At 33.6% G+C, this 23,138-nt stretch overlaps 1 protein-coding gene and 1 long non-coding RNA gene across 3 annotated transcripts in view; one reads left to right on the forward strand and one right to left on the reverse strand.

Annotated features, from left to right (window-relative positions):
• SEMA3E (semaphorin 3E) overlaps window positions 1-23,138 on the forward strand; it is a 277,698-nt gene that overhangs the window by 54,525 nt on the left and 200,035 nt on the right. The gene's annotated exons all lie outside the window — the stretch shown is intronic.
• The window catches only part of LOC134737027 (uncharacterized), a 163,873-nt gene that overhangs the window by 44,107 nt on the left and 96,628 nt on the right, over window positions 1-23,138 (reverse strand). Inside the window, exon 3 of the long non-coding RNA XR_010121550.1 lies at window positions 16,031-16,132. This is a non-coding gene — a long non-coding RNA (uncharacterized lncRNA). The remainder of the gene's footprint in view (window positions 1-16,030; window positions 16,133-23,138) is intronic.

A 23,138-nucleotide genomic window follows, 5' to 3' on the forward strand; every position in this document is an offset into this window, starting at 1 on the left:
GAATTCATCTTTACCAAATTGTAGCTAAAACTATTTTTTGTTAATATTGTATCATCTATGGTAAATATATTTATTGATTCATAAATATAATAAATTTTATGTTACCTTTTATTCGAACTTGCAGTTGGAATACTGGAAAAACTCATTAAGCAATGTACAGAATGTAGCATTTTAACAGTAACAAAATTACCATATTATAAAAACAATTTTGTTACTGGCAGCAGGTCCTATGATAGCCTATAATCCAATAAAGATTTGCATGCACTCAAAATACTTTAAAAATAAATAATTCTGAGAGTGTGTTTATATTTCGCTTATCTAAATTTTGTAAATTTTATTTCTATTGGCAGTACAACTAAACATTTACTTATCTATTCCTTAAAGAATTCTTCTTTTTTGAAAATAACTCTAAGATAAAGTTTTAATTCTAAGATAAAGTTTATAATGTATGGATGACATTAAGAAATAAATTAACGGAAAATTAAAACTTCCTGCTCAAGAACGAGTAGCTTAAAATTTCATTTTACTAATGGAAATAATTCCTATTTCATTTTTACTAAAGTATATGAAACATTTTCCTTCATGTTTTGTGTCACTTAAGATGCTTTAAACTTCAAGTAACACAGAAATCACAGCTAACAATGAGTTAACATATGGGAAGGTTATTATAATCTCACATTCTAGTAAAGCAGCAGTTTTGCGGTGATATTAAAGATCCAGGCACTGTCCATGATTTCACCTTCTGATTCTCTGTATGTTAACTTGTACACTTAGGCTGAAACCTTTCAGAAGCCCAATATGTCTATAGGCATCATAGCTAGACAGCAGGGTCCAGAAGAAAAGGAAGACTCTTTCTTTCCATGCAGCTAAGTTTTTGAACAAGAAAATCCCTTCCCATTATCCCTCATTTTAATTGGACAGAATTACGTCACATATGTCTGGCAAATCAGTCATGGGCTAGGAAAGGGAATTACCTAATTGGCTTTAAATGATCAATATTCTACTTTTTAGTGCTTCTCTGTACACACAGCAATGGTGACAGTGAACACTCAGACAAAATAGGGGTTCTGTCACCAAGAAAGGATAGGGCAATGCCTTACTTAGGCATCCTAATGTTTCCAACAGTCATCAAATATATTTATGCTCCAGATTTTGCCAGTGAATCTATGCATTTTTATTTAGGTGAAGAAAACCTACATAAAATGTTGTAAATAAATCTGGGGTTTTAATACTCTAATCTAAATATCTCTGATATAGAAAGTTGCCTAGAATGATACACAGTAAATCTAAAGTTAACTCTAGAAAACAGAATAGGGACTATGAGGGGAGAGCACTTTCAGTTTTTAATTCATGTTTCTAGGTGTTTGACATTTTACAGTGAAAATGTGTTACTAATCTTGTATCTTGAGAACAAAAGAAAATTGTTTTTCCTAGCAATGTAGTATACAACAAAAATGATTACAGTAAAAAGAAATACAATTTCTGCAATTCAAAAAAGAAGAATAAAGCATATAATTTCAGATAGTATGCTATGATATATTGAACTGAGGAAGCCATTTCTCAAGGTGTGGGAAGTCTATCCATGGACATGGTATACAGAAGTTTGGTATTTAATAAAAGTATTAAGGTTTTTAGACCAAACATGCATTGTTGAGCCATTTTGAAACCAGGTATTTCTGGATTATTCATATTTGAATGATCCAATACAATAACCACTAGCCACATGTGGCTATTGAGCACTTGAAGTGTAACTTTAGTCAGAATGAGATGTGCCATAGAGTGTAAAATACATACTCCATTTCAATAAATAAAAATATCTTATTAATAAGTTTTGATATTAGTTACATATTGAAATAATATTTTGGATATATTGGGTTAATATATAATTAAAATAATTTTCATCTGATTCTTATTTATTGTTAATGTTGCTCACAAAAGATGTAAAGTTTTATATGTGGTTTAAATTTGTGGTTCACATTATATGTCTACTTTATGGCTCAGGTCTAGATGTCTCGTGAGTGGAGAAGGTTAGACTGCAGTCTCCATAAGCGCTGAGCAGCCCTATGTGAAAATCAGTGACTGGATGTGCTTGGTTTGAAGTTATACCTATGAAACTCAAATCTTTAAGTCTCTCAGGAATAAGATTAATTTTTAATCTCATAGATAATTATACTCTGGATAGATATCTGGATAAATAATAATCTCAGGTAGGAAACTCACTCTGAAGAAACAAGAGAGGAGTGTAAAACAAAAAAAGGAATAATTATTTGTCATAAATCTGAAGAAAGAAATGGTGTTGAGAGTAGCAGGAAACCCTGCCAATCAGATTACCTTCTGGCCTAGCCATCATAATAAAGATGGAGTCAAATTATAATTAACTTAAGAAAATGATAATTGGCTGAGCCAAAGAAGTATTCAGAGCTGAAGCAGCACTTGATGCTAATCTAATAATTAATTTAACACCGATGTGAAGGAGAGCTCTCCTCCTTTCCAACTCCCGCGCTTCAGCTTAGTGAGCAGTCAGAGATGAGGGAAGTGACAACATCACCTCCTTAGGAAGTTTCAAAAGATGTCACCACAGAGACTTAAGAGCTTTTCAGCCTTTCTTGGGGGCATCTAAGGAGCAGCATGCTATAGCTGAAAGATTCCCCATGAGCTTCAAGAAGTAGCCCTAGGGATTTGGGGATGAGGTTTTCAGATTATACAGTTGCGCTGTGGGTAAGCTTTCATGTTTTCTTGCTTTTTATTATTATGACTAATTTACTTTTCATGCTACTGTGATTAAGGTAAATATGTACTACAATTTAAAACAGGATCAAAATTAAATCATTTTAAGGTGAGTAGGATAGAGGAAAAATGTTCAAACATTTAAATTTTAAGATATTTGGAAATGCATCTATAGTAATGAGTGACTTCTGTGATGTGCTTTACTACTTTGAAGTATTAACAGATGACATTGCTTTAATATTCAAATTATACACTGGAGATTCTTTACATTAACTACTGCGTGTTCCCTCATTCTCTGACCAAGCCACGCTTAGATCATTAGATCACTCAGTACTGCTTTAGAATGCCAGTTTCTTAATGTTCACCTGCCCAGGCTTTCAACTACAGAGATTTTTACAATTCTTCTTTTTTTTTTGAGACGGAGTCTCGCTCTGTCACCCAGGCTGGAGTGCGGTGGCGCGATCTCTGCTCACTGCAGGCTCCGCCCCCCGGGGTTCACGCCATTCTCCTGCCTCAGCCTCCCGCATAGCTGGGACTACAGGCGCCCGCCACCTCGCCCAGCTAATTTTTTGTATTTTCAGTAGAGACAGGGTTTCACCGTGTTAGCCAGGATAGTCTCGATCTCCTGACCTCGTGATCCGCCCGCCTCGGCCTCCCAAAGTGCTGGGATTACAGGCGTGAGCCACCCAGAGACTTGCTCTGTCACCAGGTTGGAGTGCAGTGGCACGGTCTCGGCTCATTGCAAACTCCGTCTCCGGGTTCATGCGATTATCCTGCCTCAGCCTCTGAGTAGCTGGGATTACAGGCACACACCACCACGCCTAGCTAATTTTTGTATTTTTAGTACAGACAGGGTTTCACCGTGTTGGCCAGGATGGTCTCGATCTCCTGACCTCATGATCAACCTGCCTCGGGCTCCCAAAGTGCTGGGATTACAGGCGTGAGCCACCGCGCCCAGCCTCAGCTTCTTTAAACATATGATAATCAAGTATTATATCTAGCATAAAAACAGACAAACTTTAAAAATCATCAGGTAAAAGATTATTAGTATAAATATTGTCAGTTTTTACACAAAATATAATTAATTTAAATACATAATAAGCAAATTAATCTAGTGATAATTGAAGTATAAAATGTTATAACATATAGAATTTATTCCTGCTTAAGAATAGCATTTAAATATTTTAATTATATAAATAATTCTTGAATACCTTGTTGGGCTGAAAAAAATTACACAACATAGTTGCATATCTTGCCACTGAAATTCATCTTCATTCCTTTCATATAATCATGATTGTTAAATATTTATATTTATACTGTCATTTTTCTTAAAAATATTATATATTTACAAATATACTATGTATAATTATGGGTATCTATAATGTATTTACACAACCATATATCCACAACTTTTTATATATATACCAATAGTTTTTAGTTTTTTTCTACTATTTTTTCTAAGTGCTGAGATTACAGGCCTGAGCCACCACGCCTTGTCTAATGCAAGTTATTTTTAAAAGCCAAAGCAAGGTTTATTTTTAGGGGAAAGCAATCTGTCTTTAAATGTACAACTTCTAAGACCAACTTGATGACTTTTAAGAGGAAGACTTTCATCCACGTAACTTTTTTTATGCTTTGCAAATAATGAGGGACTCTTGTCCATATGCCCTGTAAAATGAACTGGTATGCCAAACCTACAGCACCTTGTTATAATCTAATAATTTTATTTATATTCCCTATATTCTTCATATGTATTCCTGGTGAATAAACTGAAAACTAAGTTTGCTTTAACTTTCTAGAGGCACTACCTAATTTCTTACAAGCCTCAAATTGGTTAAAATTCTAACTTGAGTTTGTGAACATGTATATATAAATCTTTAAAGAATGACATATGATTTATTATATATTTGTACTGTTGACATTTGCTTTAAGTGATTATATTGTGTGGAAAGTCTTTAAGTTTCTCTTTGCTAAACTTTAGAAAGGAATAAAAGACAAACTGAATTCTAAGAACTTCATAGTAACTAATTCTCAGATATATATCTATTCTAACCTTTGTTTTATAGCCTTCAATGTACAAAATGCAGAATCACAGCTATTCCAGTAAGCATGAAATCTCCTATGGTGAAAGAAACAAGGAAACTGTGTACTTGTCATTTACTGTCTTTTCTCTATCTTCATGCACCTATGACCCTTTAACTTGAATATAGCAATTTTGGAGTTCAAGGAAACCTGGAGTCTGTACTTACATTGTTGACGATAGAGATTGTTTCCTTTGCTGGAGCATGCTGGGTAATGATAGACTGTACACAAGGAGAGGAAAACCTGCAGATTTTTATTATAATGTTGAGAAAGATAAGTTTACTTAAAGAAACCTTTATTATAGTCCCTTCTTCTGATTGTCTTGGTCTTCCAAGAGAGTCTTACTGATTAAAATAGCATGCCAAATCTCTTTGGCTGCTTTAAAGTGATCTAAACCTAACATATTATATTAATACAACAACTAGAAAGAACCTTCAAGAGTTTCCAAACTTTATTACTCTTTTGGCAGTCCCAAACCCATCTGAGATCTGATGAAAGCTATGCACATTCTCCCTAGAAAAAGGAACATTTTACTGGATTGGCAGGGATTCAGGAACCCCCAGGTGTCCCACATGGTTTAGTAATGCCAAATTCACAACTCCTAATCCAGCCAATGTAACTGTTTCATAGATAATAAAAATGATCCAGCAAGATTATGACATGGGGGTGTATGTCCAAATTATCTTGTAAATGCATTTCTCTTTCTATTTGCATATACATATGCAGTGATACGTTTGCTTTCTGTAATATATACAATTTGAGCTCAACTAATTCAGTCTATGCCCCCTTCGTCATAAGGATTTCTTCCCTCAGTTTGTCTCTTAAAAGAAAACATTTGTCATTGACTTTAGGCTACACCAGAATGATGTCATCTAGAGATCCATAATTTTATTTCCAAAGACTTTTTTCCAGTTAAAATCACATTAACACATTCTGGGATGTGCATATATGTTTGGAAGGGACACCACTAAACCCACTACCCAAAGTTACCATTTATCGATCATTTGTTAGGTGCAGGCCATTGATTGTAGTATTTCTTCTGAATTTACCAAAATTTCATGAAGTAGGTAGCAAGGCAGGTCCCACTACAAATGAGGGCACTAAGATGCATAGAGGTTAAGCAACATTCTACACTTCACACAGCTTAGTCAGTGTTGGAATTTTTGCTTGACCTATATTCTCACCACTCAGGGCTTAATAGGAAAAGCTCAATTTGTTTCCCAAAGAAAACAAAACCAATGATGTCCTTAAAGTCCTCTTGGGCTTTGTGATTTAACAAAATAGAAAATATTTTAACACAAATAGCTGAGATACAAAATAAAAAGCACATACAGTGAAGAGAAATGTATATAAATTGTTAAGAGAATTCAGAAGGAGCTGATTTATCCAGCCATTTATCAACCTATGGTGCCTTAATATCCTAATACAGTGAGGCTGACTATAAATTCTTCATGTAACATTTTATCTCTTTAATACTCATAAATACAAATCTCTACATTCTGGCATAAAGGGCATTCAATCATTCACTTATTCACCATTGATGGAGTATCAGACACTTGTGCTTCAAACTCAGGATATATTGATAAAACAAAACAAGAAAATGCTGGCCCTTCTTCATGGAATGTACATACTGGTGGGAGAGACAGACAATAAAGAAACAAGAAGGCAAATATATAAAACGATTGCTAATTTTAGTGAGTGTTATGAAAACAATGGGAGGCTCTGGTAGAGAAAAGTGAAGGAATCTTTGTTTAGGTGGGATGGTGAGAGTGGTCAGGGAAGGCTTCTCTGTAAATGGGATACTGTTGCAGAGGTGGAAGCACAGACAAGGACTTACTCCTGAGAAGAGCAAAGAAAGAGCTGTGCAGATGGATGGAACAGCACATGCAAATAACCCAAGGCCAGAGAATGCTTAGTGTCTTCAAAGAACTGATAAGGATTAGTATTGGGAATGTCACCTACTATGACCTAGGCAGGGGCCAGAGGATGTCGACTCTTGCTCACGGTAAGGAGTGAGAATTTTTCCCAGTAGTAAGGGGAAAACGCTGCAAGATGTCAACAGGGGAACAATATAACTGAGCTTTTTGGGGGAAGATTGTGTTTGCTGCTCTAGGAAGAATAGATTGGAGGTGACAAGAGTGGAGGAGAAGGGACCAATGAAAGGGCTTTGAGAACATCAAATTATCTGTCAATATTCAAACTTCATTTAAATAATGGCTTGACCTATATATCTAAAGATTACACTTACACTATTTTTTTTAAGTTTACATCTATTTTCAATATTATAGGAGCTGCTAACTGTAGCTACTCTGGGGAGTGACATTGGCAGGACAAAAGTGAGGAAGGCTTAGAGCAGCTTGCTTTGTATTATATGCCTGAACTGTTTGGAACATTCTGAGCTGATACTTCAACTGCTTCCTGAGACAGCATCCAACACCACCTATTAAAATTCTCCAGCATACAAACTGACTGAGAAATAATACACATTTTAATTTTCTACCAGTGGTATTTTTTAGAAATTAGTGTTTGAGTCCTACTCATTTTATAAATCTGTCAATGAATCATTAATTTGGAAATAAATTTATCAAATATTGGGTTCTATAGATCCCACAAGGTCAGCTTATGGATGTTAGACAATAGACAGAGTGCACAACTTTTGAGTCTGGTCTTTGGCATTTATTAGCTGCATAACTTGGGCAAGTAACTTCCTTCCAAGATACTCATTCCCCACATTTGTAAAGTGTTTATTATTATAGCCGTGAGAAAGAACATATGAAAAAAGTTTTATTACATGTATATTAGTAACATTGTTTTTTATGGTTAATATATAGTAATTTTCTTTGATTTTAATCTCCTTCTTAGCTGGAGTAGAAGTTAGAATGCTGTAACATGCAAATAATAAAACACTACCTCAACTGGATAAAACAAGAACATTTATTACCTAATTTCGCACAAATCCACACATAGGAGGCTCCAGAGTACAAGAGTCTAGTCCCTCTTTGTACACGTTAGCTGTGTAGGCTCAACAATGTCACTGAGGACTCAAGTTCTTTCTGATTTCCCAATGCCTATCCTAAGCTCACTCCTCAGAATCCTCCTAGTCACAGATTGGCTGTGGCAGCATCAAGCATCACACCCAACCATGCAGCCATAATGAACATTTTTGAAAGTAGAAATTATCTCTTCTTGAATGTATCTTTTTAATAATGAGGGAAACTTTCAAGGAATCCTGCAGCCAAATTTCTTTAACATATCACATGAAAGACAGAATTTCATATGTCAACATCTAACCAGTTCAGAATTGTGTCACATGTCAACATCTAACCAGTTACTGACAAGAAAATGGGGTTGTTATAATTGGATGAGAACAGTAGATATTTAGCTCCTGAGATGGGGATGGAATTGAGTGGCTAGCCAAATAAATATGGGGAAGGACAAGAAGAAAGAAGAAGTGAACGAATGGTAAGCAGATAAAAAGCAGAATCTGCTACAGGAGAACGCCCCCAGCTACTTTTGCTCTTGCACAGGGATTGATTCACAGTTAATTTTGATACTGCTTCTTCTCCTTCAAAGACAAGCCCTTTCTTAACATCCACTTACATCTTGAAAGATACCAGTCCCCAATGGAAAGACATGATAAGTGTTTCAAATGATGAAAATGCTAATTATCCTAATTTGATCATTACACAATGCATATATGTATCAAAATACCACACTGTACCCCATAAATATACACAATCATTATGTATCAACTTAAAAAATACTAGTCAAAGGTTTCTAAAAGTACATCAGTTTAACTCCACGTAGTCTTAGAAGTTAGACCTACATAAATATTACACAAAAGGTCTGTATCACTTGATTAAACAATTCACTAATAAATGGGCAGAGACTTGTGAGAATACCTGTCAATAAGTAATTTTAGTGTTATCAGAATTTTTATATCAAATTCAGAAAAATAATGTTACTATAATAATATAACTGGTTAATCCAGACAAGGAAATAGCCACAAAAAGTAAAGCACATTGTAAATTTTGTTTGTATAAACATATGTCTATATACATACATATACATAAAATATTTACATACATATGCACAAAAAGTGAATATTTTTCATTGTTTTCATATTTATGTGTATTTCTGTTTGTATATGTGTATATATGTATATATAACATATAAATATTTGAAATATTTGTTTTATTGTTATGTAAAAAAGAAAATTTAGCTAAAAGAAATTCAAAGGAGAGGTTAGCCATAATTCCTGTAATTGGGCAATCTAATTCCTCCGGCATCTGCCAATCCAAATAGATATTAAATTATATTGATAAAATATTGGTCATTATTTTCCTGGTCTGTGCTGTTGGGAAGTTTTGCCTTCATCGGCCATTTATCCCAGGGATTTTACCTTTCCAACTTGAACACTTGACTAGAGGTGCAACTGTCTACAGAATGGAATGGCTCCTGATTCTCAGAACTTCATTCAAACAGAGGAAAAGGGTGGTTTACCATAATATTGTCTTGAGGAGTCTAAAACAGAGCTGTAATTTGTGTCTTAGGGCCACTCACGTGACAAGTTTCAAATTCCATTGTTTATTAGGAGTATGGGCTTTTAATCTAAATTTCATTTTAAAAATAAAAATAAAATTTTAATTTTCTGTTATTAGTTCATTAATCATAAATGAAGCTTTTATTAGTTTTTTATATGTATATATTACTATTTATTTTTATTTAGATATATTTGTTTTAAAATAATTTATATTTAAATAAAATTTAAATGTAAAAATAAAATTATTATTTTATTATAGTCTTTCTTCCTTTTATATATGGGAAAAATGCTTGCATTTGAGACTGCAATAGAATGCAATATTCTCTCCATGACTTGGGAGTTAAGGGTTAGTGTAGAGTTATGATCCCTCATTAAGCCTGCCTTAAACACTTCAGTATTCTTTAGAAGCGTAATTCTATTTCTTTTAGCAGCACATGAGGAAGAATAATGTTAGTATTTTGCAGTTAATTCAATTACTTTCCACTTGTGAAAGTGGTGACAGGATTTCCTATTGCTCCAAAAAGCCCTCCAACCATTATCCTTGATTGGCAGAAAAAATTCTGCTTGTGAATGAAATGAAAACATTGACTGTACACTCTGACAGATTGTTTCACAGGGAGTTTTAGTCCATTTTCTGATACTCTGACTCCAGTAGCAGTTTAGTGATCAATTTATTAGCTAATAGCTTTGATCAAATTCCAGATTGAAATTATCACTTGCAGTGATTTTGAAGTTATGTGATGTCGTTTTATACCATATTTATTTTTGATTTAAGCTACTGATGTTTGCAAAATTGCTTTTCCATGGTGCAAAATTCAATTTATTAAATTGGAAACACTAAAACATAGTAGTTTAAAAATGTACAGTTTTTAAAATGCTATACCAGTTAAATAAACCTACCATTAAAATGTTTAAAAAGTATGTGTAATTAAAAACCTAGTAGTATTATTCTTCATTAGGACTGGTCCTTCAAACGGGAAAATTGATAGAGTTCACTTCCTTGTTCTTGCAACACAGAAGTTTAAATTACAACAAAAATAATGAAAGATCTATGGCTGTAAATATTACTATGGGCAGTGCAGCGATCTGCTGCAATTGTGTGTGGACCATTTAAAAAATGGTTTGTAATTTTTACTGATGGAATGATACACAAAGGGCAGGTATTTGGAAAATATGTGTTAAGTTTTATTTTTAAAGGCTTGTGAGGAGTTAAGGATATTAGCTATGATATGGATCCCTAGATAGATGCTGAATCTTGTGAAGTTATGTCTTAATTTCACTTACCATATAGAATGACTTTTGTGTTTTGATGTTACTTTTGACAGCCTAGGATAATAAGCCCATTTCAAAGTAGACATTTATGAGGCTTAATTTATGAAATTTTAGACCACTGAAAATTAATTTACCCTTGTTTTTAAAGTCCTAGTCCATCATCTAGGGAATATAATGAACTGCAATAATAAAGATCTAATATCATTTTTGACACAAAGTTCAACATATTAATAGCTATGATAATCTTAAATAAATTTTTTGGTGGCTGTATTTATTGAACAAATATTCACAGCATTTAGTGCCTTATATTTGTTTGGAAAATAAGTTAAAAATTAAAATAATATAGACCCTATCTACCTTGAAGGCAAATAGGAGAGGGTTATATAAATTGACAGTTGTGGTTCAGTGGCATAAGTACTATGATATAGAGGTTTAAGGAAGCATGGAAAAGAAATTTATCACGTGGAAAATCAAGGAAGCCTTCTTGGAGATGTTTTATGAACTGTGCTTGATGAGTTGGAATTAGCTATATGAAAGAGAGTTGGAAAGTGCATTCTAGACAAGTGGAAAATAATCACTAAGTTACAACCAAGCAAAGATCATAGTCTAAATTCTGAGTTTAGGAATAGGTAGTGAAAGTAAAGAGGTAGGGATGCACATGATAGATAGTAAATGACCAGAGCATACAGCATTTGTTGAGAGAATAGAAATGATTGAAAGGAAGCCATCTAGAATGATTCTATTGGTTCTAGCATTTTAGGTAAGGTGAAGGTGATGGAGAAGATAAGGTCAGTTTTGACTATATTACTTAGTTTGTGGTAGAAGTGAGTAATTCAAGGAAGGTAAATTTGAGAGAAATTAATAACTTACAGGCAATCCAAACATTTTAAAAGTAAGCAATAGAAATATTAGAATATTCTAAGTATTCCTATCAAGTTTTACAAATCATTTTGGATAAAGAGATTTAAGATGTCATTGACTTCATTATCTTGTCAAAGTTCACATTGTTGTCGGTGTACATGTTTTTTGTTTTTGTTTTGTTTGCTTTTTTAATGGAATTGACACATAAAATTAAATTGATTGCTGCTTTAGGCACAGAGTAGAGTGTGCTTTGGCTGACTAAACTGAGCAAAAGCAAGAACATTTACCATGTTCCCAAGAATGACTCATTCTCTCAGGAGGTTCATTCATTGCTAGTTTTCCAAAAACAAACGTTAAGAAGCCAGATTTATGGGCTAGTATTAGCTACTTTTCTAGCTAGCCAATTAAAAAAAAATTCAATAGTTTTTGAGGTACAGGTCGTTTTGGGTTACATGGAAAAATTATTTTGTAGTGACTTCTGAGATTTCTGAGATTTTAACCTTGCTATAGTAAATGTGAATGAAGAAAGAAAAAGAATAATTGTCAAATTAAAAATTTGTTTCTAGAGTTTTCATTCAAATCTACATTATATCAATTAACTGGGACCTGGTACAAGCCATTTTGCATTGACCTAGCATTGCTAATAACATTTTCTTTTTCCTTACTTTTTACCATGTACCAATGGTTGTCTTGCTACAAGTGAAATGCAGAAATATCTGCCAATGTCAGTGGGGCAATTTTATTCATAATTTGACTTAGTTTATTTCAGAATATACTGAACAGCTACACAACCCTAAATTCTACTTATTTGATAGACAATGATTCCTTTAAAACAAATTTCTCTAAGACTTTTTAAAATTTAAGTACTTTTGAATTTGAAATAGATTGAAGTTTTTAAAAAAGAATACCTAGAGTTGTTCTGCTAATCAATCCAAAATGACATTGTCACACTAAAGCATCTTAATTGTACAAACAGATTGCACTTACATAGTTTATTACATAATACCTAGTTTATGCATAAGAACCAATCATTTTTATTTTTAAAAAGTTTTCTGCCCGATAGATTTAAATGCAATTAATTAAATAATGTGTCATTTTTGAAGCCTAACATAACTATTCAATTCAACATGTATCTGCAAATAGTTAAACTTTATAATAGGATAACATGTTCTCTCTTTTGAAATCTATACATCTTAATAAAGCATGGCCACACTTTGTTCTTCTTGTATTAAATACTATAATATCAATAGTTATTAATTTAATTTCTATATATTTCTGATTAATTCAAATCATGGTACTGATTCCAGAATTTCTGTAATTTTTATTATTCAAAGACTTGCAAAGTTCCAAGTCTAAAGGGCCAATATTTGAATAAGCTGTCTTTTGTTATGTCTATATTTAATCAAATTTAGGCATAATCATTTCTATCCCTTTTGAAGTCATCTGCTTTTTATTACAGTAAGTCCTTGATTTCTTGGTTTTCTCTTCTTAGTTACAACTGATTCTACTAAGAGAGGGAGTTTGGGAGTAGTTGTGTAGTATAAGAAAATACATATTTTCTACCTTCTTTTTTTTATAACCAGTTTTTCTACCATTTGTTTTATGAATTTTTAAGAACAAAACAATTTTCTGTGTTGGTCAGTGCCTTTTAATAGACCAAATTATGGATTCTATCTTTTTTTTTGAGACGGAGTCTCACTCTGTTGCCTAGGCTGGAGTGTAGAGGCATGATCTTAGCTCACTGCAACCTCCGCCTCCCGAGTTCAAGCTATTCTCCTACCTCAGCCTCCCGATTAGCTGGGATTAGAGACATCTGCCACCATACCTGGCTAATTTTTGTATTTTTATTAGAGGTGGGTTTCACCATGTTGGCCAGGCTGGTCTCGAACTCCTGATATCAAGTGATCCACCCACCACGGCCTCCCAAAGTGCTGGGAGGATTCTATCTTTTATTAACTACAATAGTATAAAAATTCATTGGCATAGCAATGTTAACACAATATAGCCATTAAGCTAAATTAAATATCAGAAATCTAAGAAAACTCCCTGGTGGTAAATGAAACTATTTTATCATTTAATACTGTATTTTTTAATGAGAAAACTCTCACAGTCATTACTGGATGCAAACATATTCTCTCACCAAATCCTAGGAGGTAGAAATCCTAAGGTAATATTTTTTCTTACATGTGCTAACAATATGAGTTAATGTTCAGATACTTTTTAAATTCTGGAAGCTATTTAGATTACACGTTTCCTCAAAATCAATGTATTTTAGATGACTTTATTTAAAGGTAAAAAAGAGTCATATCAAAGTTGAGACAAAGTTGCAAATGAAGACATTTTTGCTATTGTTAAATATAAATGTTATGAGATTATTTATATTTATGATAACTATGAAAATAATATATTACTTTCCATCTTCTGAATTGAGAAATATTCCTATGACTTTGTAATAATAATAAAAAATCACTTTACATTCTCTCTCCTAGAGCCAATTCTCCTTTATTAATGCCTTAAAACCTCTAACATCTATCTGACGTTTCATCTGTGTTTGAAAAATGAATGGAGAATTTGCCAACACTTTATTGTCAATATCAATTGCATCCAGTTTGGTATATTAGAGGATTATTAGAATATAATTCATTTACGCAAAACATTACAAAATATACAGACAAAATATAATATTACTGCGATTTCTCCTACCTGTAAAATAAATAAATGCAGTATTGATGAAATGGCTACTCGCAAGACTTTTGTGACTTTTATGACCACTAGAACTTGCCTTGGAGATTACATTATGCCCTCTGGTAGCAATTTGAGTCTTGTTAAGTTACTTATATCCTATTATTCAAATTCTAACTTCAGTTAAAAGAGTAATGATTATTGACAGCACAAACTTTCAAAACAAAGGGAAAACATGCAACATATGCTTTTCAAAACTGTCTTCAAATTTTTGGTCTCCTTGGACAAAAGGAGCAGTATAGATCAATCGATCGATCTGTCTATCTATCTATCTGTTTATCGCTAATCTGTCATACAGGTACATCTATCATTATCTGATGATACAAATGTTTACATAAAAATTTTAATTATGATATTTATATTTAAATCAATATCTAACTCTGGTGTTTTGAATAATGATTACGTGGACAATATATATAAGTGAAGTGAACATAAATCTTACATTGCATAAGGGAGACAATGTTGAATCCAATTTACAAATATTGAAATGATATAAAGTAAACTTATTACCATGATGGAAATTATTTGGAATTTTAGTTATTGATAATTACTGTTAAATATAGATGAGTTGGCTGGGCATGGTAGCTTGCACCTGTAATCTCAGCACTTTGGGAGGCCAAGGCAAGTGGATCACTCAGGAGTTTTGAGACCAGCCTGCCCAGCATGGTGAAACCCCATCTCTACTAAAAATGCAAAAAATTGGCCTGTTGTGGCACGTGACTGTAATCCCAGCTACTCGGGAGGCTGAGGCACAAGAATCGCTTGAATCCAGGAGGTGGGGGTTGCAGTGAGCCAGGACTGCACCACTGCACTCCAGCCTGGACAACAGAGTGAGACTCCATCTCAAAAAATAAAATAAAAAAAAAATATATAGATAGATAGATCGATTGATAGATGAATCATGCTCTTTCGACATAGCCTATCTTACACATTCATCTTGGATATTGAAAAAAACATACATTTTCATGGCAAACTGACTTATAGAAAGAGATCAAGAATTAGAAAATGCTTGGTAAGTTGTAGTCATTCTGTGATATATAAGCATGTATGTATCATCCTGTGATATATAAGCATGAAGTCTTTTTAGAAACAGAAAGTCCAATTTTAGCTTGGCTTATTGCTGCCTACTTTAAAGCCTACATTCTGTATCCTTCATTGTAACTAGCATATGAGTTACTCAATATTTACATGTTTGAAATTTTCCAATAAAAGATTGATAAATATTAACTGTCTTAACTCTGTTGATAGATAAGCTTCCAAAGAGTGCTGTTAAATTTGAAAAATAATTGAGCAAGGTATTGCACATATGCCAACAAACATTTCAAATTATTTTAACAAGATGCCGGCTATGAGAAACAAACCTTTGGATAGTTGTCATTTGCATAATTCTTACAATTAAATTAACTTTTATACTTTCTAATAGATTTATATGCCTCTGTATGTATGCCAATACATATTATTTGATAGTCATATGACATCATTCACTTGAATTTCTGTTTTCTTTGTAAATTAATGTAACTATACATTGTTTGAAAACTTAAAACTAGGCAATTCAATAAATACTTCACCACCTGAGTGCTACATTAACAAAACTTTGTGTTTTAAATTGCTCAACTTAACTAGTTGCTTATAGATTTGATGCAATTATACTCTGAAGGTCACAGTATATATATATCTCTGTCCTTCCAAAAAGGAGTTATAAATTGGTATTTTTCCTTATAAACACAATAAAAATGTTAAGATATATTTTCTTCTTCAATTAATCAAGAGCTAGAAAAACCAAAGAAAAGAGATGGTACAGACCTTTGGTGTTCAGAAAGAAGGGATCCGCAGCTTACAATACAATTTAAGGACCAGTGAGAGCAGATCTGTTACAGCTGTTCCAGATAATTATGAGCCCCAGGGCTGACATAAAAATAAACAAATAGTTTTTTTGTGAGAGCTTTGTATATTAAAGCTCAAAATGGGTAGAAAACATAAATGTTAGTAAAATGTCAAGCACATTAAAATGACTTTAATAAATATCTGTTGAATTTAATGTGGAACCAAATAAAGTATATCCAATAACATGTAAGTAAAATTATTAAATAATATTTATACGATAAAAATTACCTCGTCTTTTGTCTCTAAAAGATACCTTGTACTGAGAATCTCATAGTCATAGAATATAATGCCTGATCTTTAATTTGACTCTATCTTGTATGCAGGTAATAACACTGTGATCTATTTCTATCTAAAGAACAATTTCAAGATCTTTCTCCATCCTTCCTGCTACTCTCCTTCAACTGGGGGTACGCGGTGGGAGTGTGCTGTTATTTTTAGATTTTTCAACAAATATAATTTTCAGGGTAAAAACAAACTTATGATGAATTGAACTTATTAAACTAATGCATCTTTCAAAGTGTAGTGAAATAGTCACCAATTCTGAAGCCAACATCTAAACTAAACCAGCAAGTAGAAAAATAAGCTTGTTTGATTTCTCATCAAAAAAGACAGTCTCTCATTTCCATTTATTGTTCATTGTATCCATTAACTTATGTTCTATATCAAACTACCCCAAAACTTAGTGATTGAAAACACATCAGTTACTTTAGTTCGTGGTTCTGTGGTTGAACAGGCAGTACTTCTGGTGGGTGATCCCTGCTGGCCTCTCTCATGTGACTGTGGTCAGCTGGCTGTTGGACAATCTAGAATGGCCTCTCATATGTGTTTAGCTGTTGGCAGATAATTGTGGATTATTGGCTGAAGCACTTCAGTTCTCCATGCGGCCCCTCATTCTCCCGCAGATTAGCACAGGCTTGTTCACTTAGTGGTCACTAAGGATTATAATCACAGAAAGAAAGGGGGACCCCAAGAGCAGACATGACTAAAATCTCTTCCTCTAGTGTTTGCTTTTGTCTCATTGAACAAAGAAAATCACATGGCTAAACCCAAGTTTATGTGGGTAAAGAGTACCCAGAAGTACAGATACCAGGAACTGAATTATTATGGCTATTTTGCAAACAATCTACCTTAGTCTCTCTTTTTTTTTTTTTTTTAACCTTTACTTCTCCTCCTCTCTTTTTCTCAGGGTATGGCCTCACTCCTTGTGTATATTTTTGTCTTTGGAATCTCTTCTTCATAACAAAGATTTCTCTCCTCTGGCCCTATGCCGTATCATTTTCTTTTACCCATTCTCATTTATCCTACAAGGAAAAAATTTAAATTCAATATTTTCCAAACTCTAGTAATGGCATTTGACTATCTATCACTTTGTTCTTCAATTTTAAATGTGGTGGAAACAAACTTGAAATGTCCTTCAGACAGAATTAGCCCTGAGTTATGAAAACTCTGCACTAAGATTTTTTTTTTTTTTTTTTTTTGAGACGGAGTCTCGCTCTGTCGCCCAGGCTGGAGTGCAGTGGCACAATCTCGGCTCACTGCAAGCTCCGCCTCCCGGGTTCACGCCATTCTCCTGCCTCAGCCTCTCCGAGTAGCTGGGACTACAGGCGCCCGCCACCACGCCCGGCTAATTTTTTTTTGTATTTTTAGTAGAGACGGGGTTTCACCATGGTCTCGATCTCCTGACCTCATGATCCGCCCGCCTCGGCCTCCCAAAGTGCTGGGATTACAAGCGTGAGCCACCGCGCCCGGCCCTGCACTAAGATTTTTTAATGCAAATCCTTCAGGATTTGGTTTGCATTCATATTTAGTGAAGAACTGGGAGAAAAAGTCGAGGTTAATATTTGAAGATCAAATTGCAGTGTTAATATTTGCATATAAAAACATTAAGCACTTACACAGACTAAAGAGAGCATATTTTTGAAATTTACATTTTAGTCCATTTTTAATGCCTTTCTCAAAACATTAATATTTTTACAAATGATTTTCAGTAGATAGTAATAAGAGCTTTAAAAATTATTTTATTCTATAAAATGCTAAAGAAAATAGTATTATAAAGAATATTTTTCTGATAAAAATGAATATCCAAGAAGAGTATAGTACCTGATATATAATAAGCAGTTATTTTTATTATCACTATAAAGAATACCATGAATCGTCTACATGTAGAAATTCCTCTATTTATGATTAGTAGTTACCCTAAAAAGGTAAGGCAAGGGAACTTACACAATAGATATTGAGTAATTTGAAATGCCCTAATTTTGAAGATTTAATTACAAATAATGAAGAAAATTTCACAAATGTTTATTATTTATGCTTCAATAAAAATGCCTTTATCCTCCTGTTATTTTTATAACTGACCAGATAATTTCAGAATAGTGATAGAAACAAACAAGATTTTTTTCCTCCATTTCCGGAATTGCAAACTTTGCTGGACAATATCAATGTTGCCTATGAAAATTTTTAAGACAAATTATACATTTGTATATATGTACATACACTTTGTCATAGGGTATAAATTTCAATTTTATTAAATATGATAGTGTATGAAAATATGAATTTGAATATTAGGATAGTTGAAAAAATACTGAAGACAATAAAAATGACAATACAATCATAAGAAATAAAATAATAAAATAAAAATGACAATGACACTGTTTACGTATTTTATCTATTTTTAATTGGATTGTTTGTTTTTTGCTTGTTGATGTAAGTTCCTTATAGATTCTGGATATCAGACATTTGTTGGATGCATAGCTTGTGAATATTTTGTCTGTAGACTGTCTGTAGGCTGTAGGTTGTATGTTTACTCTATGGATAATTTCTTTTGCAGAGCAGAAGTTCTTTAGTTTGATTCAGTCTCACTTGTCAATTTTTGTTTTTCTTGAAATTACTTTTGAGGACCTAGCCATAAATTATTTACCAAATCTGATATCAAGAAGGGTATTTCCCTGTTTTGTTTTTTTTGTTTTTTTTTCTAGGAGTTTAATACTTTGAGGTCTTACATTTAAATCTTTAATCTTAATTCTTGTATATGATAAAAGATAGATGTCCAGTTTTATTCTGTGTGTGCTAGCCAGTTATTCTAGCACTATTTATTGAGTAGGAAATCCTTTCCCCATTGCTTATTTTTGTCAGCTTTGTCAAAGACCAGATGGTTGCAGCTGTTCAGCATTTTTGGGGGGTTCTTTATTTTGTTCCATTAGTCTATGTATCTGTTTTTTTCTTTGTTTGTTTTGAGATGGAGTCTCGCTCCATCACCAGGCTGGAGCGCAGTGGCGCGATCTCGGCTCACGGCAACCTCTGCCTCCTGGGTTCAAGCGATTCTCCTGTCTTAGATTCCCAAGTAGCTGGACTACAAGCAGCTGCCATCACGCCTGGCTAATTTTTGTATTTTTAGTAGAGACGGGGTTTCACCATGTTGGCCAGGATGGTCTTGATCTCTTGACCTTGTGATCCGCCTGCCTCGGCCTCCCAAAGTGCTGGGATTACAGTGTATCCGTTTTTGTGCCAGGACCATGATGTTTTGGTTACTGTAGCCTTATAGTATAGTTTGAAGTCTGGTAATGTGATGCCTGCAGCTTTCTTCTTTTTGCTTTGGATTGCTTTGGCTACTCATACACTTTTTTTGGTTCAATATGAATTTTAGAATTTTTTTTCTACTTCTGCAAAAAAAATGATGTTGGTATTTTGATCAGCATAGCATTGATTCTGTAAATTGCTTTGGGCAGTTTGGCCATTTTAACAATATTGATTCTTCCTATCTATGAACATAGAATATTTTTCCATTTACTTATGTTGTCTCTAACTTCTTTGAGAGGTGTTTTATAATCCTCATGATAAAGATCTTTCACCTCCTTAGTTAGATGTATTCCTAACTATTTCATTTTTTTGTGGATACCGTAAGTGGGATTGTGTTCTTGATTGGCTCTCATCTAGAATGTTTTTGGTGTATAAAAATGCTACTGATGTTTGTACATTGATTTTGTACCCTGAAACTTTACTGAAGTCATTTACTAGTTCTAGGAGCCTTTTGGTGGGGTCTTCAGGGTTTTCTATGTAAAGATTTATACTGTCAGCAAACAGAGATAATTTGAAGTCTTCTTTTCCTCTTTGGATGCCTTTTCTTTCTTTTGCCCAATTCCTCTTGCTAGCACTTCCAGTACTATGTTGAATAGGAGTGGTGAGAGTGGGCATACTTGTCTTGTTCCAGTTTTCAAGGGGAATAGTTCCAGCCTTTGCTCATTCAGTATGATGTTGGCTGTGGGTTTGTCATAGATTGCTCTTATTATTTTTGAGGTATATTTTCTTGATGCCTGGTTTGTTGAGGGATTTTACCATGCAAGAATGTTGGATTTTATCAAAGACTTCTTTTCACCCTGTGGAGATGATCATATGATTATCATTTCTGTTTGTGTGGTGAATAACATTTATTGATTTGTGTACATTTAACCAAACTTGTATCCCAGGAATAAAGCCTACTTGATCATTATGAATTAACTTTTTGATGTGCTGCTGGATTTGGTTTGCTAGTATTTTGTTGAAATTTTTATATCTATCTGTTCATCAGGGATATGGGCCTGATGTTTCTTTTTTCATTGTCTCTCTGGTAGATTTTGGCATCAGAATGATGTTGGCTTTGTGGAATGAGTTAGAGAGGAGCCCCCTGCTCAACTTTTTGCAATAGTTTCAGTAGAATTGGTATAAGTTGTTTGCATATCTGTTAGAATTTGGCTGCAAATCCATCTGACCAGGATTTTTTCTATTCTTTCTTTTTTCTTTTTTTGGTGGGATTTTATTACAGATTCCATTTCAGCTTGTTATTGGTCTTTCCAGGTTTCCACTTTCTTCTTGGTCCATCCCTGGTTCACACAACCTGGAGATTGTGTGTTTCCAGGAATTTATTCATTTCCTCTAGATTTTCTAATTTGTGTGCATAGAGGTATTTGTAATAGTCTCTGAGGATCTTTTTTTTAATATTATTTCTGTGGGCTCAGTTGTAACAGCTTTTTGTCATTTCTGATTGCACTTATTTGGGTCTTCTCTTTTTGTCTTTGATAATCTAGCCACCAGTCTATCAATATTGTTAATTCTTTCAAAGAACCAATTAAAAGAACCAATTATTGGTTTCATTTGTCTTTTGTATGGACTTTTGCATCTAATTTTTTTTCAGTTCTCCTGATTTTAGTTATTTATTTTCTTCTGCTAACTTCAGGCTTGGTTTCTAATTTTTTTCCTAGTTCCTCTAGGTGTGATGTTAAATCATTAGTCTGAGGCCATTCTAACTTCTTGATGAAGGTATTTTGCACTATGAACTTCTTCTTAACACTGCGTTAGCTGCATCCCAAATATATTGGTAAGCTGTGTCTTTATTTTTATTAATTTCAAAGAATTTTTTGATTTCTGCCTTAGTTTTGTTGTTGACCCAAGATTTATTCAGGAGTAAATTTTTAAGTTTCCATGTTTTTGTGTAGTTGTGAAAAATCTTTTTGTATTGTTTTCTATTTTTATTGCACTGTTGTCCAAGAGTATGATTGCTATGGTTTTGATTTCTTGAGTTTATTAAGACTTACTTCTTGACCAATAATGTGGTTGATCTTAGAATATGTTCCATGTATGGGTGAGAATAATTTATACTTTGTGGTTGTTAGGTGGAGTTCTCTGTAGATGTCTTTTAGGTCCAGTGTGTCAAGCCTTAAGTCCAGAATGTCTTTGTTAGTTTTATGTCTCTATGATCTGTTTAACACTGTCGCTGGGGTGTTGAAGTCTCCCACTATTATTGTGTGGCTGTCATAGTCAAGGAGAACTTGTTTTATGAATCTCAGTGCTCCGATCGTGGGTGGATATATGTTTAAAAGAGTTATGTATTCTTGTTTATTGAATCCTTTATTGTTATGCAATAACCTTTTTTGTTATTTCTTATTGTTGTTGGTTAACATCTACTTTATCTGTTATAAGAATAGTAACTCTTGCTCTCTTTTGTTTTCTGTTTATCTGGTATATCTTTCTCTGTCCCTTTACTTTGAGCTTGTGGGTACTGTTACATGTGAGATGGGTCTCTTGAAGATAGTAGACAGTTGGGTCTTGTTTTTTAATCCAGTTTGCCACTCCATACCTTTTAAGTGGAGCTTTTAGACCATTTAAATTTTAGTATTGATATGTGAAATTTTGATCCTGTCATTTTGTTGTTAGCTGGTTGTTTTGTGGACTTATGTAATTGCTTTATATTGTCTATGGGCTGGGTATGTGCTTGAATGTGTTGTCAATGAGCTTGGGATATCTTTCCATTTGTTTGTGTCCTCTTCAATTTCTTTGATCAGTGTTTTGTAATTTTCCTTGTAGAGCTCTTTTACCCCTTAGGTTAAATTTATTTATAAGGTTTTTTTTTTTTGTAGCTATTGCAAATTGGATTGCCTTCTTGATTTCTCCCACAGCTAGCTCATTATTGGTATACAAGAAATGGGGAAAGGATTCCCTATTTAATGAATGGTGCTGGGAAAACTGGCTAGCCATATGTAGAAAGCTGCAACTGGATCCCTTCCTTACACCTTATACAAAAATTAATTCAAGATGGATTAAAGACTTATATGTTAGACCTAAAACCATTAAAATCCTACAAGAAAACCTAGGCAATACCATTCAGGACATAGGCGTGGGCAAGGACTTCATGTCTAAAACACCAAACGCAATGGCAACAAAAGCCAAAATCGACAAATGGGATCTCATTAAACTAAAGAGCTTCTGCACAGCAAAAGAAACTATCATCAGAGTGAACAGGCAACCTACACAATGGGAGAAAATTTTTGCAACCTACTCATCTGACAAAGGGCTAATATCCAGAATCTACAATGAACTCAAACAAATTTACAAGAAAAAAACAAACAACCCCATCAAAAAGTGGGCAGAGGACATGAACAGACACTTCTCAAAAGAAGACATTTATGCAGCCAAAAAACACATGAAGAAATGCTCCTCATCACTGGCCATCAGAGAAATGCAAATCAAAACCACAGTGAGATACCATCTCACA

This window comes from Symphalangus syndactylus, chromosome 6, assembly GCF_028878055.3.
Source record: "Symphalangus syndactylus isolate Jambi chromosome 6, NHGRI_mSymSyn1-v2.1_pri, whole genome shotgun sequence".
Lineage (NCBI taxonomy): Eukaryota > Metazoa > Chordata > Mammalia > Primates > Hylobatidae > Symphalangus > Symphalangus syndactylus.